Source organism: Scyliorhinus torazame, chromosome 17 (genome assembly GCF_047496885.1).
Source record: "Scyliorhinus torazame isolate Kashiwa2021f chromosome 17, sScyTor2.1, whole genome shotgun sequence".
Classification (NCBI taxonomy): domain Eukaryota; kingdom Metazoa; phylum Chordata; class Chondrichthyes; order Carcharhiniformes; family Scyliorhinidae; genus Scyliorhinus; species Scyliorhinus torazame.
In genome coordinates this window covers 105555459-105579895 of record NC_092723.1, presented here as the reverse complement: position 1 = coordinate 105579895, position 24437 = coordinate 105555459, and the positions used below count along the sequence as shown (strand labels likewise).

The 24437-nt window shown below is 52.3% G+C and overlaps 1 long non-coding RNA gene across 1 annotated transcript in view; it reads left to right on the top strand.

Moving 5' to 3' along the window:
- Positions 1-24437, top strand: part of LOC140393560 (uncharacterized) — a 73164-nt gene that overhangs the window by 4791 nt on the left and 43936 nt on the right. Inside the window, exons 2-3 of the long non-coding RNA XR_011935663.1 lie at positions 17175-17251; positions 19219-19314. This is a non-coding gene — a long non-coding RNA (uncharacterized lncRNA). The remainder of the gene's footprint in view (positions 1-17174; positions 17252-19218; positions 19315-24437) is intronic.

Genomic DNA, 24437 nt, shown 5'->3' with positions numbered 1-24437 from the left:
GCCCAAATCAAAACGTTCCCAAAACCTCGAACAAGTACCGCCACTCCACCTGATCAAATGCCTTTTCCGCATCCATGGACACCACCACCTCCAGTACCAGAGCCTCCGAGGTGCGCGAACACCCGCGACCTTTTAACCGGCCCTATTCAATCCTCAGACGTTCCACGTTACCAACCTTACCGGAGGCTTATGCCTCCAATCCCCTCTACTGTCCATCATCTTCCCTACTTAACTCCGGCCCCTTTAATTCCACCCTGTACCTAGCCCATCACAGATTACCCCTTTCTCCGCCCCGACCATGTCACCTCTCACCCCCTGCCACGTTGCAACAGCCTCCCACCCCTTTCACTATCACCATTCCTGGATATGTCCTGTCTCACCGGCAGGACAGACCCAGCAGAGGTGGCGACACAGTGGTATACAGTCGGGAGGGAGTTGCCCTGGGAGTCCTCAACATCGACTCTGGGCTCCATGAAGTCTCATAGCTTCAGGTTAAACATGAACAAAGACATCTCCTGCTGATTACCACATATCGGCCACCATCAGACCATCAGCTGATGAATCAGTACTCCTCCGTGTTGAACACCCACTTGGAGGAAGCACTGGGTGGAAAGTGCACTGATTATGCTCTGGGTGGGGTACTTCAATGTCCATCACCAAGGGTGGTTCAGTAGTACCACCACAGACCGAGTTGGCCGGGTCCTAAAGGACATAGCTGCTAGACTGGGACTGCAGCAGGTGTGAGGGAACCAACAAGAGGGAAAAACATACTTGACCGCAACCTCACCAATCTGCCTGCTACGGGTACATCTGTCCATGACAGCATTGGTAGAAGTGACCACCGCACAGTCCTTGTGGAGACAAAGTCCCGTCTTCACATTGAGGACACCCTCCATCGTGTGTGTGGCATTACCACCGTGCTAAATGGGATAGACTTCGAACAGATCTAGCAATTCAAGACTGGGCATCCATGAGGTGCTGTGGGCCACCAGCAGCAGCAGAATTGCAGTCAACCACAACCCGCAACCTCACGACCCAGGATATCCCCCAATCTACCATTATCACCAAACCAGGGGATCAACCCTGGTTCAATGAAGAGTGCCAGGAGCAACATCAGGCATACCGGAAAGTGAGGTGTCAGCCTGGTGAAGCTACACACCGGACTACTAATGTGCCAAACAGCATAAGCAGCAAGTAATAGACAGAGTTAGCAATTCCACAATAATCAGATTAGATCTAAACTCTGCCATTTCTTGATATCACATGGAGCAAATCTCTGCAGTCCCGCCACATCCAGCTGTGAACGGTGGTGGACAATTAAATAACTCACTGGAAGAGGCTCCACAAATATCCCATCCTCAATGATGCAGGAGTCCAGCACACATATGCAAAAGACAAGGCTGAGGCATTCACAACAATCTTCAGCCAGAAGTGCTGAATGCATGATCCATCTCGGTCTCCTCCGGAGGTCCCAGCATCACAGATGTCAGTCTTCACCCGATACGATTCGCTCCATGTGATATCAAGAAATGGCTGAAGTCACTGGATACTGCAAAGGCAATGGGTCCTGATAATATTATGGCAATAGTACTGAAGACTTGTGCTCCAGAGCTTGCCGCGTGCCCTAGCCAAGCTGCTCCAGTACAACTACAACACTGGCATTTAATCAGCAATGTGGAAAATTGCCCAGTGTGTCCTGTACAAGAAACAGGACAAATCCAACCCAGCCAACTGGAGTCAATGAGAATCGGGTGGAAACCATCCACTGGTTGTAGTCATAACTGGCACAAAGGAAGATCGTTGTGGATGTTGGAGGTCAATTATCTTAGCTCCAGGACATCACTGCAGGAGTTGCTCAGGGTAGTGTCCTAGGCCCAACCATCTTCAGCTGCTTCAATGACCTCCCTTCCATCAAAGGGTACAGAAGTGGAGATGTTCGATGAAGACTGCACAATGTTCAGCACTATTCGCGACTCCTCCGATAGTGAAGCAGTCAAAGTGCAAGACCTGGACAATATCCAGGTTTGAGTTGGCAAGTGGCAGGTTACATTCACACCACACAAGTATGAGGCAATGGCCATCTCCTACAAGAGAATCAAATCATTGCCCCTTGACATTCAATGGCATTACCATCACTGAATCTCCCCACTACCTGGGGGTTACCATTGATCAGAAACGGAACTGGGCTAGCCATATTAATACTGTGGCTACCAAGGCAGGTCAAAGGCTAGGAACCCTATGGTGAGTAACTCACCTCCAGACCCCCCAAAGCCTGTCCATCTACAAGGCATAAGTTAGGAGTGTAATGGAATACTCTCCCCTGGCCTGGATGAGTGCAGCTCCAACAAGAGCTGCACCTCAGGGACTGCAGCGGTTCAAGGAGGCAGCGCACCGCCATCTTCTGAAGAGCAACTAGGGATGGGCAATAAATGCTGGCCTAACTAGCAACGCCCACATCCCGTGAATTAATTTTTTAAAAGTGTGTGGATCAGCGGAGGCCAACTTAATATTCCCGTCTGGGGTTTGGGGCCCCTGATGTGGCCAAGGATGAGTTTGTAGAGTGAGGTTCTCCAGCACAACTGGCTCGGTGGCTGGCACTCTGAATGAAGGCATGGCACATAAGGGTGGGAGCAGCTTGGGGGATTTGAAGGACTGATGGTCAGTCTCTCTCCTGCTCCAATTCCTTACAGATATAACAATATGGCTGATTAGGTTGGTCCCACAGAGGATGCCCTCACCATTCTGGTGGAAGCCCAGGTAGCCAGACACTGGAGAAAGTGACAGCAGCCCATGAGGGCCGCCACACACCCTGAAGATCAGGCCAAGTAGGAACCCAAATAGGAACGCCAGCGATGGCTCAAGGTGTACAGGATGGTCTTTCGAGGAGATGACGGACAGCATGTGTCTTAACAAAGAGACAGTGTGGCACTGGCGCCACGTCCTCGTGGACTTGGCACCCTGTGGAGGAGAAGGACACTTGCTCCCAGTAGCCATGAAAGTCACGCAGCGCTGAACGTTTATGCAACGGGTTCATTCCAGGCTCGAGCGGGGACTTGTGCGGTATTTCCCAAGCTACAGCCCACAAGCGCATCTGTTATGTCATGGATGCCCTGTATGCCAGGCAGCTGACTGTATCAGCTTTGAACTGAACCAAGCTCACCAAGATGCCCGGCCTGCAGGATTCTCCACCATCGTCGGGGTGCAGCACGTCCAGGGGGTAATTGATGGCATGCATGTCACCTTGCGCACACTGGGGCATCAGGGAGTGCCCTTAATTAACAGGAAGGGGTTCCACTTCCTGAATGTTCAACTCATGTGCGACCACCACCTCTGGACCACACAAGTGTGTGCACGCTTCTCAGGGGGCGTGCATGGCAGCTACATCTGGGTCAATCGAAAAACCCCAGTGTCGTCGAGGACCACCCCTGGATGACGGATTGGCTCATGGGGATAAGAGGTAGAATAGAAGCATAGAATCCCTACAATGCTGTAGGAGGCCATTCAGCCCATCAAATCTGCACCGACCCTCTGAAAGAGCACCCTACCTCGGCCTACTCTCCCTTTACCCCAGCTAATCTGCACATCTTTGGACACTGATGCGACCATCAATTCACACGAAACAGAGAGTAGATGTAAACTGTGGCTTTAATCAACTAGAAAAGTGCCTGCCTGTTACTGCTCTGCTAGTGAGAGCCGGCTACAGGGCTGCTGCTCTTTATACCTCCCCTCAAGGGGCAGAGCCAGGGGCGGAGCCCACAAGGGCACCAACATGATACATTCTACGTAATGTCGTACACTAGTCCATAAGTGGAGCCCACATGAGCAACAGCGTGATACAGTGAGATACATGATGAATGGTTAATACATTCACCACGACTTCCGGTTGCGGCTATGCAAAGCTAAGCCGCACGATTAGGCAGCTCCCGCGAACACGGACTTTCGGACTCGCTAGAAGAGCCCCAACGGAACTTTTTTTACAGCCAACCCGTGGGGAAGAGAGGAGAGAGGTCCCCTACTAACTTGTATGGACCGGACCCGCAGCGAAACGGCCAAAAAAGTGGCATTGGAGCAGCGGGAGAAGAGAGGGAAAATAAGCAAAATGGCGGCGGCCGGGGACAAAGAGGAGATGCAGGAATTCATCAAGCGCTGCTTCGACGAGCTGCGTAAGGAGATGGTGGTGCCTATGTTGGCAATAATTGAAGGACTTGGGGCAACCCAGAAAGCCCACGAGGTGAAGATCCAGGAGATCCAGGAAAAAGTGAGTGAGAATGAGGACGAGCTCTTGGGCCTGGCGGTGAGAGTGGAGTGGCACGAGGCGCTACACAAGACGTGGGCGGGGAGACTCGAAGACCTGGAGAACAGGTCGAGGAGAAATAATCTGAGGATCCTGGGTCTCCCAGAAGGAGTGGAGGGGGCCGATGCCACGGCATATGCGGGCACAATGATCGGGGCGCTGATGGGCGGGGAGGCCCTCCCGAGGTTGCTGGAGCTGGAAGGGGCGCACCGGGTGCTGGCGAGGAAGCCCAAGGCAAATGAGCCGCCAAGGGCGATGGTGGTGAGATTTCACCGGTTTACGGACAGAGAGAGGGTCCTGAAATGGGCCAAGAAGGAGCGGAGCAGCAAGTGGGACAATGCAGAGATCAGAATATACCCAGACTGGAGCACGGAGGTCGCTAAGCGGAGAGCGGGTTTCAACCGGGCCAAAGCGGTGCTGCATCGGAAAGGAGTGAAATTTGGAATGTTGCAGCCAGCGCGACTGTGGGTTACACATAATGGCCAACACCACTACTTCGAAACGCCCGAAGAGGCGTGGACCTTGAAACTAACTGAAAAGTTGGACTCTAATTGAGGGTTTGTGTGCGTGGGGGGTGTTTGAGGGTTGAAGTATGATGGTTGTTGTATATAGCGGGTCAATCATGCGCAGGAAATGTTATAGGGGCTGGGGGAGAGAGACAAGGCCGTGACAGGAGCTGCGCCAGAGGGGGCGGAGCGGGCTTTGGAAAGCGCGGGGTTCTTTTCCCGCGCGCGGGAAGAAAGGCGGGAAGGGGAACGAACGAACGTATATTGATTGGGAGACTCCCACACGGGGGGGTCAAAGGGATGGCGGGGAAGCCGGGGTCAGCAGGTGTCAGCTGACTTATGGGAGTGATATGGGGTGAGCAAAAAAGCTAGACAGGGAGCTAGCGGGGGGGGGGGGGGGGGGGGGGGGGAAGGGTTGCTGCTGTACTGGCCGAAAGGGAATGGGACACAGAAGAGGTGGTCGGGACGGAGGACCCCCGGCCGGGGGACTGGAGGGCGAGGGAGATGCGGAAACGGGACTGGCCCGGAAAATGAGATGGCAAGTCAGCAGGGGTTGGGGGGATGAGAGCCCCTCCAATCCGGCTGATAACGTGGAACGTGAGGGGCCTGAATGGGCCGGTGAAGAGGGCTCGAGTGTTCGCGCACTTGAAGGGACTGAAGGCAGACGTGGCAATGCTCCAAGAGACACACCTGAAGGTGGCGGACCAGGTCAGGTTAAAAAGGGGATGGGTAGGACAGGTATTTCACTCGGGACTGGACACGAAAAATAGAGGGGTGGCAATTCTGGTGGGAAAGCATGTGTCATTTGAGGCCAAGACTATCGTAGTGGATAGTGGAGGGAGATATGTGATGGTGACTGGTAGGTTGCAAGGGACGTGGGTGGTGTTGGTAAATGTATACGCCCCGAACTGGGATGATGCTGGATTCATGAAGCGCATGTTGGGGCGCATTCCGGACCTGGAGGTAGGAGGACTGATAATGGGAGGGGACTTCAATATAGTGCTGGACCCAGCACTGGACCGCTCCAGATCAAGGACGGGAAAGAGGCCGGCGGCGGCCAAGGTGCTCAGGGGGTATATGGATCAGATGGAGGGAGTGAACGGAGTATTCGGCCATAGCCGTTTCGGACCATGCCCCACACTGGGTGGAAATGGGGCTGGGCGAGGAGAGGGGGCGGCATGGAAGAGGATGGAGATGGCGTCCTGTAAAGGAACGAGCTTGGGGGCGCTGGTGACGGCACCGCTGCCGTTCTCGCCATCAGAGTATACCACGAGCACGGTGGTGGCAGCAACGTTAAGGATCTGGGGCCAGTGGAGACGGCACAGGGGTGCAGTGGGAGCCTCGGTGTGGTCCCCGATCAGGGGTAACCACCGGTTTGTCCCGGGGAAGATGGACTGGGGGTTCCAGAGCTGGCAACGGGCGGGGATTAGAGGAATGGGGGACCTGTTCATTGACGGGACATTTGCGAGCCTAGGGGCACTGGAGGAGAAGTTTGAGTTACCCCCGGGAAATGCATTTAGATATATGCAGGTGAGGGCTTTTGTGAGGCAACAGGTTGCTCCCGGCACAAGAAATTCAAGACAGGGTGATCTTGGGCGTATGGGTCGGGGAGGGCAAGGTTTCGGCAATACACCATGAGATGAAAGAAGAGAGGGAGGCGCTAGCAGAAGAGTTGAAAGGTAAATGGGAGGAAAACAAAAATTGTGTTGTTAAAAAACTTTAATAAATATATATATTTTTAAAAAAATACGTTCACCACATTCACCCCCTGTTAAAAAATTGAGGCCCGGCGGGGGTGAAGAGTTCACAGGTTCAGTCTGTCCAGCACCCTGATTGTGCGCTGTGATCGCCGAAGCTCTGGTATCACAGCTGGCCCAGGTGTCAAACTCATCCGTGCGGGCATGGGTAGTGAAGTCGCCGGTGCGGGCACAGACGTGGACTCCAAGAGCGTGTCTTCTGGAGCTTCGTTCCTGTGGGTCAGTGAAGGGGGAGGAGGGGCAGGAGGGGGTGAGGGTGTTATGTAGGGGCGGGGGCGCTGGGCGGCGTAGGTTGGGGGGGGTAAGTTGGCTGGCGGTGGTAGTGGAACCTGCGGGTGCCAGGTCCCAGAGGGAAACCGTATCCTGTCGGCCGTCAGGGTGTTCTATGTATGCGTACTGGGGGTTGGTGTTGTTGCTCGTTTTAGCCTGAGTTTAATTGCTCTTATTCTGTCACCTTTGCTCTTGAGTCGCCAGGTATCTTTCTGATACCGCCACGTGGTTCAAGTCCGAGTAATGATTAATAATCCAACACACCGCTTAGTAAGAGTTAATTCAACGCTCATTTATTATATACAGCAATTAATACTTATACATTAATTCTACTTCTAAGTTACTTCCTACAACTAACAGGACAATACTTAACTTTGGAAATGGCCCACCAGGTCAGGGAAACGAATGGCCTTTCGTATGGGTCTGCGGGATTCAAAGCTGGTACAGGTCGATAGTCAGGAGTGTCTATCTTGTAGCGATCGTTGGAGTAAGACTTACGATTCTAGCGGCTGGTGTAGAAGGTCAGCACAAGGGTCTCGAAGGGTGCGGAGAGGAGAAGAAGGGTCGATTTGAACTTGGCCCCTATTCTTATTGTCCCCAGGGGCTTCCCGCCTCTCGGGGCGGACCTTGTACCTGGTTCCAAGTGATTGGGCTTGGTCCCAATCACTTGGTTCGATATTCTCCAATGCTGGAGCGATTCCTTGATCGAGGGGTGGTCATTTACCTCTCTCTGTGTCAGCTCCTGCTGGCGCCAAAATGTCTGGGTCGGCTTTGTGTTACTAATTTGTAGCATATTGTTCCCGGGATTGCTACTTTATATGCAGATGGCTGGGGTGTTGTTATGTTGATGGCTGCATCATGGAACAGATGATGGAGGGCATCGAAAGGGTGCGCGTCTATGTAGACGACATCATTATTTGGTCCACCACACCGCAGGAGCACATCAGTTGCCTCCAGCGCGTCTTTAAACGGATACAGGACCAGGGCCTGCGTCTTAACCGAGCCAAATGCTCTTTTGGACAAATGAGCTGAAGTTCCTGGGGGACTACATCTCCCGGTTGGGGGTGCGGCCAGATGCTGACAAGTGGCAGCCATCACGGCCATGCAGAAGCCCACAGACAAGAAGGCGGTGCTACACTTTCTCGGAATGGTCAACTTCCTGGGGAAGTTCATCCCTAACCTTGCTTCCCACACTACAGCTCTCCGGCACCTTGTCAGGAAGACAACTGAATTCCAGTGGCTTCCTACCCACCAGCGTGAATGGGAGGAGCTCAAGGTCAAGCTCACCACCGAACCGGTACTGGCGTTTTTTGATCCTGCAAGGGAGACGAAAATCTCGACTGACGCCAGCCAGTCCGGCATTGGGGCGGTCCTCCTGTAACAGGATGACGCCTCATCATGGGCCCCAGTCGCCTATGCGTCACGGGCCATGACCCCCACAGAGCAGCGCTATGCCCAGATTGAAAAGGAGTGTCTAGGCCTGTTGACTGGTGTTGACAAGCTCCACGACTATGTGTATGGCCTTCCCCAGTTCACTGTGGAGACTGACCATCGCCCGCTGATTGGCATCATTCAAAAGGACCTCAATGATATGACCCCTCGCTTCCAGCGCATTCTGCTCAAACTCCAGAGGTACAACTTTCAACTTGTCTACACCCCGGGTAAGGACCTGATCATAGCAGACGCTCTGTCCAGGGCAGTCAACACGCCGTCCGACCCTGAGGGGTTCATTTGCCAAGTCAACGCGCATGTAGCCTTCATTTATGCCAATCTGCCGGCCACTGACAAACGCCTTGCCCACATTCGCCGTGAAACTGCGGCTGACCCCCTTCTGCAACGTGTGATGCGCCACATGACGGACAGGTGGCTCAAGAGACAATGCCCACAGTTTTACAATGTTCGGGACGACTTGGCAGTCATTGATGGTGTCCTCCTGATCCCATCGTGATCCCACACAGCATGCACCGGCTTGTCTTAGAACAGCTGCACGAAGGCCATCTCGGCGTTGAGAAGTGCCGGCGGAGGGCCCAAGAGGCTGTGTACTGGCTTGGGAATAAGTGAGGACATTGCTAACACTGTGCTCAATTGCCCCACCTGTCAGCGGTTTCAGCCGGCACAACCCCTGAGACCCTTCAGCCCCATGAGTTGGTCACATTCCCCTGGTCGAAGGTGGGTGTGGATCTGTTCCATGCGCTCGGCAGGGACTACATCATCATCATCGACTACTTTTCCAGCTATCCAGAGGTGAGACGCCTGCACGACACCACGTCATCGGCTGTCATCCGGGCCTGCAAAGAGACCTTTGCTCGCCACGGCATTCCGCTCACCGTGATGTCAGACAATGGCCCCTGCTTTGCGAGTCAGGAATGGTCTTCCTTCGCCAGCTCATACAACTTCACACACGTGACGTCCAGTCCTCTGCATCCTCAGTCGAATGGCAAAGCAGAAAAGGGCGTCCACATCATTAAAAGGCTCCTCTGCAAGGCTGCTGATGCAGGATCTGACTTTTGCCTTGCCTTGCTGGCCTATCGCTCGACTCCACTGTCCACGGTCCTATCGCCGGCCCAGCTGCTTATGGGACACACCCTCAGGACCACTGTGCCATCGATTCACGTCCCAGACCTCGACTACGCTCTGGTACTTTGGCGAATGCAGCAACAGCGTGAGCAACAAAAGGCGACACACGATGCTCGGGCGACTGATCTTCCTGCCCTGGCACCTGGAGATAATGTCCGCATACACCTTCCGGAGGGCGGCTGGTCGACAACCGCTGAGGTTCTCCGACAGATAGCTCCCCGCTCGTTCCTGGTTCGTCTGCCTGATGGCTCTATCGGCATGCCCTTCGTCTGGTTCCGCGCTCGCTACGTGATCCTGCACCGGTGCCACGCCCTCCTGTTGTCCCTGCAATGGACTTTGTTGACCTTCCAGACACCCTGCATCCTCCTCACTCGACCGTGGCCCGGCCCGTTCCTCAGCCGGTGGATCCTGACCCACCCTTGAGGCGGTCAACCCGAATTCGTCGCCCACCTGAGAGACTTAATTTATGAACCTTTTCATATTGGACTCACTGACTTGTTCTGACATACTGTTTCAGACTTTATGCCATACTGTTTAAGATTTTGTTATTATTTGTTAATAACATTGGTTTCGTTCTTGGTGTAACATAGTTAGTTTCTGCACCTGGCACCTTCCTGTGTATATAGTATAGTCACATGTACATATTGTTGTAAATATTGCACACACATGATCAGATGCACTCACCACACTTCTTTATTTATTATCATGTAGGCACATATTCTTTGCGAAAAGGGGGGATGTCATGATATTTAGATCAGCATATCATGGTGCAATCACACACACACTGATGGACATGAAGTAGGACCAACCAACACACACACAACATCGCAGCCAATCACCAGTGAGAGCACACGCACTATAAAACGGGACACTACAGTTCCCGCTCATTCCAGCAGCAGCCAGCTCAGAGCACCAAGCTCAGAGCCTACCACTCAGACATTCACCATGTGCTGAGTGCCTCACCCAGATAATGATAGGACAGGGTCCACAGATTAGCTGGCAATGCACGTACCCAAGTAAGCAGTGTGCTGTTACAGTTGAGTAGTTAATAAAATTGAGTTACATCATCTCCAGCCGTGTTGGGTCGTTTGTACATCAGAACACCCAACACAACACAGGGAAGATTGGGAACGAGCAGCGCCTTACTGTGTCTGGGTGAATGAAGCTCTCCGTGCTCCCAGAGTCGAACAGGCAAGGCATTTCGTGTCCATTGACCCGGACGGTCATCATGGATCTCCGGAGGTGTTTTGGTCACGACTGGTCGAGGGTGACCACACCGAGTTGCGGGTAGCTGGCGTGGTCAGAGGTGATGGGGTGGTCCCAAGACGGCTGTCCCTGTCGGTCGCACGTGTCGGGCGGCGTTGCAGATTGCGGCCAAGATGGCGGCCCCCGTCGGTCGCACGTGTCGGGCGGCGAGGAAGATGGAGTCCAAGATGGCGGCCCCCATGAGTTGCATGTGGCGGGCCGCGTAGGAGACAGTGGCCAGGATGGCAGCCCCCGTGAGTCGCACATGTTGTGCAGGCTTGAAGATGGCTGCCCCCACGGACAGATGACACAGAGGCAGATGACACGTCCGGAGGGGGCGGAGCCGGCAGGCACGCAGCCACACTGCGGGGTCTGCGGGCCTATGAGTCTGAGAGTCGGGCCTGTGACTTTGAGGATTTGGACCTGGCCAGGCAAACTTTGGCGAAGTGTCCCTTTTTCGGGTTCCAGGCCGGGCATCGCTGGCTGGGCTGCTGGTGCTGGCCGCAGAAATAGCAGGGTAGCCCCCCAGGTTCGGCGGGCAGCCGCGCGGCACAGGCCTGGGGTACTCTCTGGTCGGGGTTCCACGAGGGGGTCGCGTGATCAGACGGGAACGCGTTGAGGCTTTGGAACGCAACTTCTAGGGAGGTGGCTAGTTCTACCGTCTCTTCCAGGTCGAGGGCACCTTTTTCAAGTAGGCGCTGTCTCACGTAGTAGGACCTGACTCCAGCCACGTAGGCGTCCCGGACGGTGAGGTCCATATGTTGAGAGGCCTAAACGGCCTGGTAGTTGCAACTGCGCGTGAGGGCTTTGAGGTTGCGTAGGTACTCCTCCAGCGATTCCCCGGGGCGTTGGTGGCGAGTGGTGGGGAGATGCCGCGCATACACCTTATTCACTGGCTTTACGTTAGGCGCTTCAGCATCGCGAGGGTGTCTGCGTATGTGGAGGCTTCCTCGAGTTGTACAGAGATTCGATGGCTCACCCGGGCGCGGAGGAGGCTCAGCTTCTGATCGTCGGAGACGGAAGGCGAGGAGGAGGCGGCGAGGTAGGCCTCGAAACAGCGGATCAAGTGCGAAAAAATCCCTTTGGCCTCCGCGGCCTATGGGTCGGGTTCCAGTCGGTCAGGTTTGAGGGCCGATTCCATTGTGGTGTTGTTGTCAATTAAATTGATGCGACCATCAATTCACGCATAACAGAGAGTATATGTAAACTGTGGCTTTAATTGACTAGAACAGTGCCTGCCTGCGACTGCTCTGCTAGTGAGAGCCGCCTACAGGGCTGCTGCTCATTATACCTCCCCTCAAGGGGTGGAGCCAGGGGCGGAGCCCACAAGGGCACCAACATGATACATTCTATGTAATATCGTACACTAGTCCATAGGTGGAGCCCACATGGGCAACAGCGTGACACAGTGAGATACATGGTGAATGGTTAATACAATACGTTCACCACAGACACTAAGGGGAAATTTAGCATGGCCAATCCACCTAACTTGAACATCTTTAGATTGTGGGAGGAAACCGGAGGAAACCCATGCAGACATGGGGGCCGGGATTCTCCAGTATCCGGCGGACGGGCCGTACTGGCGCCAAAACGTGGCGTGAACTACTCCGGCTTCAGGCCGCCCGGAAGGTGCGGAATCCTCCACACGTTCGTGGGCTAGACTGGCGCTGGTGTGGTTGGTGCCAAAGGGCCTCCGCGGTGCGAGTTAGCTCATGCGAAGGAACTCCAGCGTGTTCCCAGAACCGCTGGCGTGTTTCCTGCGCATGCGCAGGGGGTTTCTTCTCCGCGCCAGCCATGGCAGAGCTTTACACAGGCCGGTGCGGAGGGAAAGAGTGTCCCCATGGCACAGGCCCACCCGCAGATCGGTGGGCCCCGATCGCGGGCCAGGCCACCGTGGGGGCCACCCCCCCCCCCCGAGGATTCCGCAGGCGGCCCTCAGATGCAGGTCCCGCCAGTACGGACCTGGTCTAATCCACGCCGGCGAGACTGGCCGAAAACGGGCGGCCGCTCGGCCCATCGGGGACCGGAGAATCGCCGTGGGGGCTACAGCCAACGGCCCCTGTCCGGCGCGGCCATGTGTAAAGCTACGCCATGGCCCCCGCCAAAAAAAGTCACCGGAGAATTCGGCAGCCGGCGTCGGAACGGCGGGGCAGGATTCTCGCCCCCCCCCCCGGCGATTCTCCGACCCGGCGGGGGGGGGGTCGGAGAATCCCGCCAGGGGATAACAAGCAAACTCCACAGACAGTCACCCAAGGCTGGAATTGAACCCGGGTCTCTGGCCCTGTGAGGCTGAGTGCTAAAAACTGTGCCAGCATGTCGCCCGGTGCCCACTGAGGTCCTGGCTCATGACACCAATGTGGAGGCCGAAGACTGATACAGAGACCCGATATAATGGCCCCATGATGCCAACCTTGCTGTCAGTGAGCAATGCACCAGACTGCTCAAAATGCGCTTCAATGTCTGGACCACTCTGGTGGTGCACTGCAGTACACCACCCAGAGGGTCTCCCGCTTTGTGGTGGTCTGCTGTGCCCGCCACAACCTGACACAACACCACGGGCAACATGCTGGAGGAGGAGGAGGGACATGTGGCTCATCTGAGGCTGAGGCGCCAGACCAAGAAAGGATGGTGGACGAGCACGGGGAGGAACTGCAAGAGGAGCCGGAGGATAGAGGACAGGCGGCGGTAAAGGTCTGGTATGCCTGGAGGACCAGGGAGGCCCTCATCTTCACCCGATTCGCATAGAATGGGGCTTTGTCCATCAGCTCACCCCCCCCCCCCCCCCCTCTATTCCTCCTTCCACACCATCCACCAACCGTTCCTCCCCCGACTACTCTGTTCCAATTTCCCAGGATCTGTGTAACATTACTCCAGGGTGATAGGCCTGTGTCAGCCCTGCCAGCGGGTCAATGCACAAGGCAGGAGTGTGATGACCACTCACTGTGAGAACAACTCTGGTGCTCCTCAGTTAATGTCAAAGTCTGACTCCTATCTTTCTGCTAACAGCACAACGACACCCATCCTCTGAGGATCTGCATCAGGGGCATTCGATCTTGGACCACTCTGCTTGAGGCATGGGGGAAACGGAGGGCAACAGGGAGTGAGGGTGCAGGCGTGTTCGCTGTGAAGATTAACATGTATCAGGTGTATCATATTTTAATAGTGAACATTGGATATTTCCATTCCCCTTAGCTACAGATAGTAACCCCCCCCCCCCCCCACCAATACCCACATAGTGATCTTCTCTTCTTGAACTTTTGTGGTCTACTGCTACGTCTAGGTGTGGCCGCAGGATGCACATCGGAGGTGGAGGCAGTCTGCTGCTTTCCTCGCCCTGTGGTCTCTGATGCCCTTGGTGGACGTTACCTGGAGGACCTGCAAGCGGGAGGGCCCTGGCTGATTTACCGGTGTCACAGGTGTCGCCATGCCAGTTCTGCCCGCTGCTCTTGAGATGTGCCGGTGTCGGGAGGGGGTATGTGGAGGAACTGGAGATCGCCATTGTCTCCTTGGTGGCAGGCTCCAGGTTGGCCTCCCGTACCTCCTCTTCCCTGATGGTGCCTGTAGGGTCCTGGGAGTCCCCACGGGATTGAGAGGCAGCTGGAGTGAGCTGCAGATGCCTCTGAGTCATCTGGCTCTGTCAGTCCTGGCACCTCCCTGCTGTCTGCACCATGGTGTCGATACCCTCAGCGCTGGTCCGCAGTGACTGGGCCATGCTCAGCTGTGCCCCGGCAATGTGCACCCGTGTCTGGGACACGTCCCTCAGTGACTGGGCCATGCTCTCCAGTGTCCCCAGCAACTGGGACATGATGTCGAGGTCCTCAGTCATGTCAGTCATAGACTGAGCCATGCCTTGGACACCACCACTGAAGATGCTGTCCCCGTGCACCAGGCTTTCCACTGGGGTTGCCAACCTAGCAGTGTTGACCTCGGTGCCATGCATTGTTGCCATCATCTCTTGCGCTGGTAGTCTTTGGGACTCCTCCGATCAGCTATGCACTCGCTGTCCTAGCATCTGCATCAGCTCTGGGAGAAGCTTGCCCAGAGGCTCGGCCTCTGTCTGGTACTCAGCAGAGTCCTGAGACCTCCGACTGCTGTCCCCCTTGGAGGGTCCTGCCTCCACCTGATGGGCATCAGCAACTGTGTGGTGCTCACTAAATTATGCCCCAGAAACATGTTCACTAATGTCACCCACCGATGTGTGTGTCTCTGCACTTGTGGTAGGTGGGGGTGAAAACTGTGACACCTTGATAGTGGTCTCCTTGGAGTGGACACCTTGATAGCGGTGGTGGGCGGCGGGGGGAAGAGAACGACTCCGGATGGCCCGGCCCCATCAGATGGAGATCCTGTGAGAGAATGGACATGTGGTTAGTGAGAGGGAAGGATCATTTTGTCTGACGTGAACAACTTACTTGAAATAGATCCTCTTGGTGAAAGGGCAGTGGATCCTCACCTCTGCGGCGCAGGCCAACCTCGCTGTCGGTGACTGCTCTCTCCTCGGTCAACACCGCAATCTTCAGGGCACGTTCCTCATAGCGGGTGAGGACTTGGATCTCTGGTACTCTGTCCGCCTGACCCACCCCCATTTTGGCCCTTTCCCACTTATTATGGGCTATCTCCTCCTCTGGGGACAAAGAGAGGGCTTTTTGAACTGTGCGCTTCAAGGATTAACGGGCTATGGCGCCGCAACTGGACATAGAGAGGTTGTGCTGGTGGGTGCCAGGGGATGCTGAGGAACAAGCATGAAAATTAGATGTGGGGAGGGTGTGAGGTGTCAGTCAGTGATTTGTGTGTGTGGGGGGGGGGGGGGGGGGGGGGGGGGGGGGTTGGGAATTTGAGGGGTGGCAGGTGGAACTGATGCCAGGAGGGAGGTGGTACCTTACCCTTGCAGCTCATTAGAAGTCATTGGTCTTCTTCTGACATTAGACGCTGCCCTTCCTGGTCATACTACCTGTACTGACAATCGCTGCCACTGCCTCCCAGGTAGTATCGGTGACCCTGCTGCTGGCCCTCTGACCCCCCTCGTCTGACCAGGATGTCCCATCTCGCATCCACAGTGTTGAGAAGCCTGGCCAGATTGGCATCCCCAAACGAGGAGCAGGTCTGCTAACGGCCATGCTTGTGTGTTGACTGGGAGTGAGTGCTGAGGGAGCGTTTGAAAGCAGCTCCCCCTAGTTAGTGGTGAAAAGCTGAGGTGCAAGTTTTGCCAATCAGACGAAGATTTCAGGGGCTCACTTCAGGCACTAAGTGTCGTTAAATACAGGCCGCAATCTCGCCGACGCGGCAGTCAAGCCCAAACTGGCACTGTTTCCGTTAAATCGTGTCTTAGATTTCAGATGTTTTAATGCGAAGTGCATTTTGCAAACATGACTCAGGAATGCACCTGAGATACCCTCAATTACGACTCAGGAGAGGAGTTTGATAATACAAAGGCTTTAATAACCAGAAAGCCAGACAGCTGCCGAGAAGTGTGCTCACTGCACGCTGCGTACTGAACTTAACCTTATCTACAGCTTCCTGGGGGCGGAGTCCCCCAGGGTTCCAAACCCGGTCTTAAAGGGGCCTACGCATTAAAGGTACATATGTATACAGATATCATTCATCACAGCACCTAAAGCAGGTGCTGCTTCCTAGCAGTGTAAATGTACCCCTTTGTTCTTTTTTTAATTGATCGGATAACATGGGTGAGAAACCCTCTGATGAGAAATGTCCATTTTGGTTTAGATGAATGATGTCCTCATGAATTATAAACCTGACAATGACACATTTAAAGTTATGCATCCCTTGATTTAATAATTGGGTTCTCAATTAAAATATACATCGGCAACTTCCCACATTTTGTTTTGTTGCAAACGTACAAAAGAGCACGCAAGGGGGGGATTGCTGAGCATGGAGATAAAATGTTTCCAAACGTTGGGAATAATATAAAATAAGTACAAAGATTATTGCAAGTTTGCAGTAATATTGTTTTAAGTACGTAGAGTTTGAAGGGAACAGAAAGTTCAATCTGTGCTCAAGGGCAAAATAAAGAACTGATTACATTTCAAAGTGAACAATCAAAGGGAAAGATGTGAGGTAAAGATATAGTTTGGATCTTTCTACAGCAAAGGTGGGGCTGAAATATATAATTTCATACTGCTAATTTTAAATGAGCAGACCTGCCATTAGCAAAGTTCTCAATAGTACCAAGGCAGGCAATCTAATTGGAAAAAACACCCCTTCCCCCTGCACTAAAGTTACCGCATAAGCACCAGTTTTTAAACCAAGGCCACACACATTGAATTTGAAGTAGCACAGAAAACGTTAGAAACACTCAAACAGGTCAGACAGCATCTGTTTAAGAGAAACAGAATTAACGTTTCAGGTTGATTAATTTATATCAGTACGTGTTGATGAATCTAAAACCCAACTTAATCTTAGTTTTGCCATGAAGCCATGCTTGCAGCAATCACAAAGGTAGAGAGCTGTGCCCTAACTACAATCCAGCATATTCATCAATTGAATCTGTCATTTAAATCACAAATTCAGGTTGACAACTTCAAAGTCACACCGAATTTTTAACACCTATACGGAAATACTGTGTAGAAGAAGGGAATTTATTGAAGGTAAGCGTCTCCCCCATACCATTAATTCTAGCAGCTTTGCAAAAAAGCATTTTTATTCTTCCGTGGGATGTGGATATCGCTGGCAATGCCAAAATTAATTGCCCGTCCCTTGTTGCCCTTGGTGGTGGTGAACGGCCTTCTTGCGCTGCTGCAGTCCATGTGGTGTAAGTGCCCCCACAGTAGTTTTGTGAAGGGAGTTCCAGGATTTTAACCCGGTGACAATAAAAGTAACGACGATATAATTCAGAGTCTGGTGTGAAAGGGAACATGCAGGTGGTGGTGGTTCCATGCATCTGCTGCCCTTGCCCTTCTCGATGGTGGAGGTCACGGGTTTTGGAAGGTGCTGTCGAAGGAGCCTTGGTGAGTACTGGGTTTTCAAAATTTGGCGCCACGCCAGAATAGTCAGAGAAATACTTGTCAAACCATCTTTTTTCTTGTGAGCAATTCGTGCATAATTACATATGTCGACACCAGCAATAATGCAATAGTTGCAGTAATTACAGTTGAATTCGATATGCCCTGCCAAGCCTTATCAGGTTTTCTACATTTGAGCTGCTGTATAAATACAAATCATTTTTCAACAGTAAGAAGTTTCGATAAGACTTTCATGAAACAATAAAACCTACACCAATAAACCATCTGTCAATATGCTTTTTATTTGGTTTGGAAGCATGGAAGTGCACATTACTGCAGCGTTTTATAATCATTTGTAAGGACGCTTGCCTGCCTTTTTAATGAAGCCTGTTCCATAACTCGCACCATGTTGTAGAATCACAGGGTCGGAACACTTTAGAGCAACATCGTTTACTGTTCATAAATCATACTGTTCCAAAATGAACATAACAATTGGTTGTGCCGAAACAAAATGCCATTGAACCAAACAGTGAAAGCAATGGAAAATAGCTTGCTTCAAATTTATGACAACAGTCACCTGTTGAGAAACTTTTTAAGTACAATAATCCATTGGTGAGCCCACATGTTTGAGTGTAACTATAGAGACAGAATGCACTATGCATAAACCCAAATGATCTGAGTTTGTATTTGTTGAGTTTTCTGGCATTACCAATGAGTTACATAGATACATAAAAAATAAATCAAACCTACAATATTTTAGGCACAAGGATCCTTGTAGATTTAAAGAACAAAATGAAGCAATCAAATTGCACTTGACATACATTGTTGTTGCAGTTACTTACATGATTTAAGCTCATGTTTTACTTACATTGTGTAAAGTCATGCTGAAAATTATATCTTGCGAATTCAAATAATTTGAATCAGTTACATTTCCACCCTGACCTAGTAATATATCATTGTTCGTTCACTGTCACTGGGTCAAAATCCCGGAACTGCCGAACAGCATTTTGGATGTACCTACACCACATGGACTGCAGCGGTTCAAGAAGGCAGCTCATCACCACCTTCTCAAGGTAATGAGGGATGTGCAATAAATGGACGGTAGGGTGGCACAATGGTTAGCACTGCTGCCTCACAGCGCCAGGGACTAGGGTTCGACTCCGACCTCGCGTGACTACTTGTGTGGAGTTTGCACGTTCGCCCCGTGTCTGTGTGTTTCCTCCGGGTGCTCCGAGTTCCTCCAACAGTCCAAAGTTGTGGAAGTTAGGTGGATTGGCCATGCTAAAGTTCCCTTAGTGTCCAAAGGTTAGGTGGGGTTACGGGGAAAGGGCGGGAGAGTGGGCTTGGGTAGGATGCTCTTTCGAAGAGAATGGCCGCCTTTGCACAGTAGGGATTCTATGATAAATGCTGGCCTAGCCAGCAAAGCCCAGATCCCTCGAATGAATGTAAAAAGGAAACTATAAGCCAAATAAAGTGCCATCTTATTAATTGAATGGAAACTATTGTGAGTAGCATTTTATATACCAACATTATTGGAAAATCCCTATGTTAAAGGTTATTATGGGACAACACTGTTAATGATTCATCTTCATAATTTATTGATTGGTTTAAAGTAAAGCAGAAGGAAAACAGAAGTGAAGTAATCGGGAATGGATGAATCAAAAGCAAAACGAGCTGCTGAATAATTGTCAAAGGAAACTGTTAAAGAGGTAAGACAGTAACCAGTGCACATTGACCAGTCAGGAGAACCAATTGAAGAGTGAAAGTGAATCGCTCAAAGTGGCTTTTTGAAAAGCTTTCCATCCAAGATGCTTTTATGAATAATTTCTTTAAAAATCTAAAAGTCTTTTTCTTGAGTTTTATGTGGTATACAAATCAAGGATAAGCGTGGGAAAACATTAGGTGACAGAGGATAAAGAAACATATTTACACATCGGTTGGTTTCAATTATTTACACACATACATTGTCAATCTTCCTCTTGCATTACTTACAGTCACGGTTACGATTTCCTGTCTTTCGTTCTCCAGTAGTTTTTCGATTCTGGCTGTTTTCCCTGCTCCCCCCGTTCTTATCCTCCTGCCCCCCACCTCAACCCCCACCCCCCCGGTCACTTATCTTGCCTTCTTCCCTTATCTGTACTTGTACCCTGCTCCAGTCACGTTGGTGTGATACTGCTTCTCATGTTTCTTTTGTTGGGCATAGTTGGGTTCCATGTCCCCCTGCCCCCCTCCAACTCCCCCTTCCCCCTGCCCTTCCTTGCTGTGTCATAGCTACCCTCTCCTGTTCTTCAACTTCATAGCTGTTGGCTGCAAACAGATCTTGGAACAACCGAGTGAATGGTTCCCATGTTCTGTGGAAGCCCTCCTCCGACCCTCGGATGGCGAATTTAATTTTCTCCATTTGGAGAAATTCCGCTAGGTCAGACAGCCAGTCTGCAGCTTTGGGTGGTGCTGCTGATTGCCAGCCGAGCAGGATTCGCCAGCGGGCGATTAGGGAGGCAAAGGTAAGGGTACCAGCCCTCTTCCCAATAAAGAGTTCTGGCTGTTCTGATACCCCTAAGACTGCCACTCTCGGACATGGCTCCACCCTCATCCCCACCACCTTGGACATTGCCTCAAAGAAGGCTGCTTAAAACCCAACAAGTCTGAGGCAAGACCAGAACATATGGGCGTGGTTGGCTGGGTCTCCTTGGCACTGTTTACATCTATCCTCCACCTCCAGTATGAACATGCTCATTCGGGTTCTGGATAAGTGGGCTCTGTGTCCCACTTTTAGCTGCATTAGGCTAAGCCTTGCACATGTGGAGGTGGAGTTGACTGTGCAGTGCTTCGCTCCAGAGTCCCCACCCTATTTCAAACCCCAAGTCCTCCTCCCACTCCTCCCTCGCCTCATCCAGTTGGATGTTGGCCCCCCTTAGCAGTCGCCCGTACATGTCACCACAGTTCCCTTTCCCTAAGATGTCCGCGTTCAGCAGGTCCTGTAGCAGCGATTGTCATGATGGTTGTGGATACGTCCTCGTTTCCCTTTGTAGGAAGTTTTTGATCTGTCGGTACCTTAGTTCGTCCGCCCGCCCCCCCACCCCCAAGCTGGAATTTTTCTGTCAGTTCCTCAAGCGTTGTCAGTCTGTTGTTGGTGTAAAAGCCCCTAACTGGGGATAGAACGGTGGTGCAGTGGTTAGCACTGCCACCTCATGGTGCTGAGGTTCCAGGTTCAATCCCGGCTCTGGGTCACTGTCTTTGTGGAGTTTGCACATTCTCCCTGTGTTTGCATGGGTTTCGCCCGCACAATTCCAAAAGATGTGCAGGGTAGGTGGATTGGCCACGCTAAATTGCCCCTTAATTTGAAAAAATGAATTAGGTAGTCTAAAATTTTTTTTTTTTTTAATCCCTAACTGTCAGCGTGCCCCTGTCCTGTCTCCACCTTTTGAAGGAGGTGTCCATAGTCGCCGGCGTGAACCTGTGATCGTTGCAGCTGGGGGCTTTGTTGGATATTTGGGTTAGTCCAAAGTGCTGATGCAGTTGGTTCCACAAACGGAATGTTGCTACCACCACTGGGCTCATTGAATATTTACTCGGTGGGGATGGGAGTGCTGCCATGGCTAGGGCCAGGAGGGAGGTCCCTCTGCAGGAACCCTCCTCCATCAGCACCCACTTGGCATCTGACTCCTTTATCCACCCCTTTCCTCTCTCTGCGGTTGCCGGCCAGTGATAATATTGCAGGTTTGGGAGGGCTAGGCCCCCCATGGATCTCGTTCTCTGCAGTACTCTCTTTGGAATCTTTGCATTCTTCCCACCCCACACAAATGCCATAATCAGTTTATCCAGTGAATTTTAAAAAGGCCTTTGGGATGTAGATCGGGATGGATCTAAACAGGAGATGGAACCTGAGCAGTACGTTCATCTTGGTTCGCCTGCATGCTCCCTGCCAGGGAGAGTGGGAGTGTGTTCCATCTCTGCAGCTTCTATTTTTACTTCCTCCATCAGGCTGGTCAGGTTCCACTTGTGGATCCCTGTCCAGTCAAGAGCGATTTGGATCCACAGGTAGCGGAATTCGTGTTGGGCTTGTTTAAAAGGCAACCACTCCAGCTCTGCCCCTCCCCCTTGCGGTTCACTGGAAATACCTCGCTTTTGCTCAGGTTAAGTTTGTAGCCTGAGAAGGCTCTGAACTCTTTCAAGAGCGCCATGATTCCTACCATACTGCTTTGTGGGTCCCAGATGTAGAGGAGACGGTCATCTGCATAGAGCAAGACTCTGTGCTCTCTGTCTCCTCTCCGGATCCCTTTCCAGTTCTTTGCCGCCCTAAGCACAATCGCCAGTGGTTCGATCGCTAGGACGAACAGAAGCGGGGATAACGGGCATCCCTGACTTGTGCCTCTGTGCAGCTGGAAGTATATAGAGCTGGTGGCATTTGTCCGTCCGCTTGCTGTGGGAGCGTTGTACAGGAGTTTCACCCAGGCGGTGAACCCTGATCCAAGCCCAAACTGCTCCAGTATCTCTATGAGGTACTTTCATTCAAATCTGTCGAAGGCCTTTTCTACGTCCAGGGAGATGATCACCTCAGGGATTCTCTCCCCAGATGGGGCCATGATCACGTTCAGCAGGCGCCTGATGTTCGGTGTTAGCTGTCTACACTTGACAAAGCCCATTTGGTCTTCTGCTACCACCTCTGGTACGCAGTCCTCCAGTCTTTTGGCTGGGAGTTTGGCCAGTATTTTCTCGTCTGCGTTTCGCAGGATGATGGGTCTGCAGGACCTGCATTCTGTTGGGTCTTTGGCTTTATTGGGCATCAGTGAGACTGAGGCTTGTGCTAGTGTAGGTGGCAGGGTGCCCCTCGCCGATGAATCTGTGAACGTCTTCCACAGGGGCAGAGCCAGTGCTGTCGCAAATCTTTTGTAGAAGTCCGCCGAGAACCCATCCAGTCTGCATTCCCCGCCTGCACGGAGCTGATACTCTCCATGATTTCTCCCAGGTCTAGCAGAGCTTCCAGGCCCGTCTCCTATCCTCCCCCACGACTGGCACTTCCACCGAGGAACTGCTTCATCCTCAAGTCCCCTGCTGGGTGCTCAGAGTTGTACAGCCCCCGGTAGAAGGTTTTGAATGCCTTGTTGACCTGATCCAGTACTGCTACCATGTTGTCTTTGCTTTCCCTAATCTGGGCTATTTCCCTCATGGCAGCCTGTTTTCTTAGCTGGTGAGCCAGCAGGCGGCTGGCCTTGTCTCCGTGCTCGTACAGGGCCCCCCGTGCCTGGCGGAGTTGGTGCACCACTTTACCCGTGGAGAGCAGGTCAAAGTCCATCTGTTTCTTTTTCCTCTCCACTCAGAACTCTACAGTCGGGGCCTCGGAATATTGACGGTCTACCTCCAGTATGGAGCCGACTAGCTGTTGTCTAGCCACCTGTCTCTACGTGCTTTGTAAGCAATAATTTCATCCCTGATCATAGCCTTCAGCGCCTCCCAGAATGGGGAGGATGAGACATCACAATTCTCGTTGTTAGTAATATACTCGTCTATGGCGGTGATATTTTCTTGCAGAAGGCCTTATCGGCCAGGAGGCCGTATCCAACCTCCATAGGGCATTGGGCACGGCCCATCTCCAACCTCACATCTATATAATGTGGAGCATGGTTGGCGATTACAATCGCGGAATATTCCACTCCCACTAGCCCTGGAAGCACCGATTTCCCCACTACAAAGAAGCCAATCCATGACAAAGAAGTTGATCCGTGAATAGACATTATGTATTTGGGAAAAGAAGGAGAACTCTTTCTCGCCTGGATGGGTGAATCGCCATGGATCCACTGCTCCATCTGCTCCATGAATGCACCGAGTTCTTTTGCCATGTTGGAAGTTGTGGTGGTATGTATTAGGGATATTATGGTACCCTGTGATGCCGAGAGGCTATTGGTGGACAGACACTGGGTCCTGATTGGATCTTCCGTCTACTGGCTCCACCCAGTAAGGCAGAGTATAAGAACCCGGGTTCTCCCAGCAGCCGCATTCTGTAACCGAGCTGCTGGGGAACAAGTCTGCGTAATAAAGCCATCGATTGACTTCATCTCATCTCGCCTCGTGAGTGATCGATTGTGCTACAGAGGTCTTTCCCGTTTTGGGGTTCGACCTGTTCGTTCGTAGGTCCTGCACACAGTTAAAGTCTCCCCCCGTGATCAGTCGGTGTGTGTCTATGTCAGGGCTTTCCGCCATGGTCTTCTTTTATAAACTCCATGTCATCCAAGTTGGGAGTTGATCAGGAGTACCGGTGCCCCATCTAGGACACCACTGGCCATGACATACTGTCCCCCTGGGTCCTCTTATTTAACAGTATGGCTATCCCCCTGGCCCTCGTCCCGTAACAGGAATGGTAGGTTTGTCACACCCAGCCCTTCCTTACCCGCAGTCGATCCTTTTCCCTCATTGCATCTCTTGGAGGAAGACTATATCGGCTTTCATACGTTTCAGGTGGGTGAAGACTCTGAATCTTTTCACTGGGCAGTTAAGCCCCCTGATGTTCCAGGTGACTATTCTGATGGGGGTTTTTTGTCCCCCCGCTCCTGTGCGATTAACCATACTTACCTTGTGGATGTGCCCCTGCATTCCAGGGTTTCCCTTCATTAGGGGACCATCCAAGATGGCCACGGCCACTGTTCTTCCCATGTTGCCGGGTCCCTGCGCTACGGGTTTCCCTTTGTCCAGGGGGCACCCAACATGGTTGCCAGCTGTGAGTGCACCATGTGGATGAGCCCGTGCATATTGGGGTTTCCCTTTTTCCAGGGACCTTCCCAAATGGTTGCTTGCAGCGCCATTTTATCCCAAGTCGCCACGTGTGGCCTGTTGT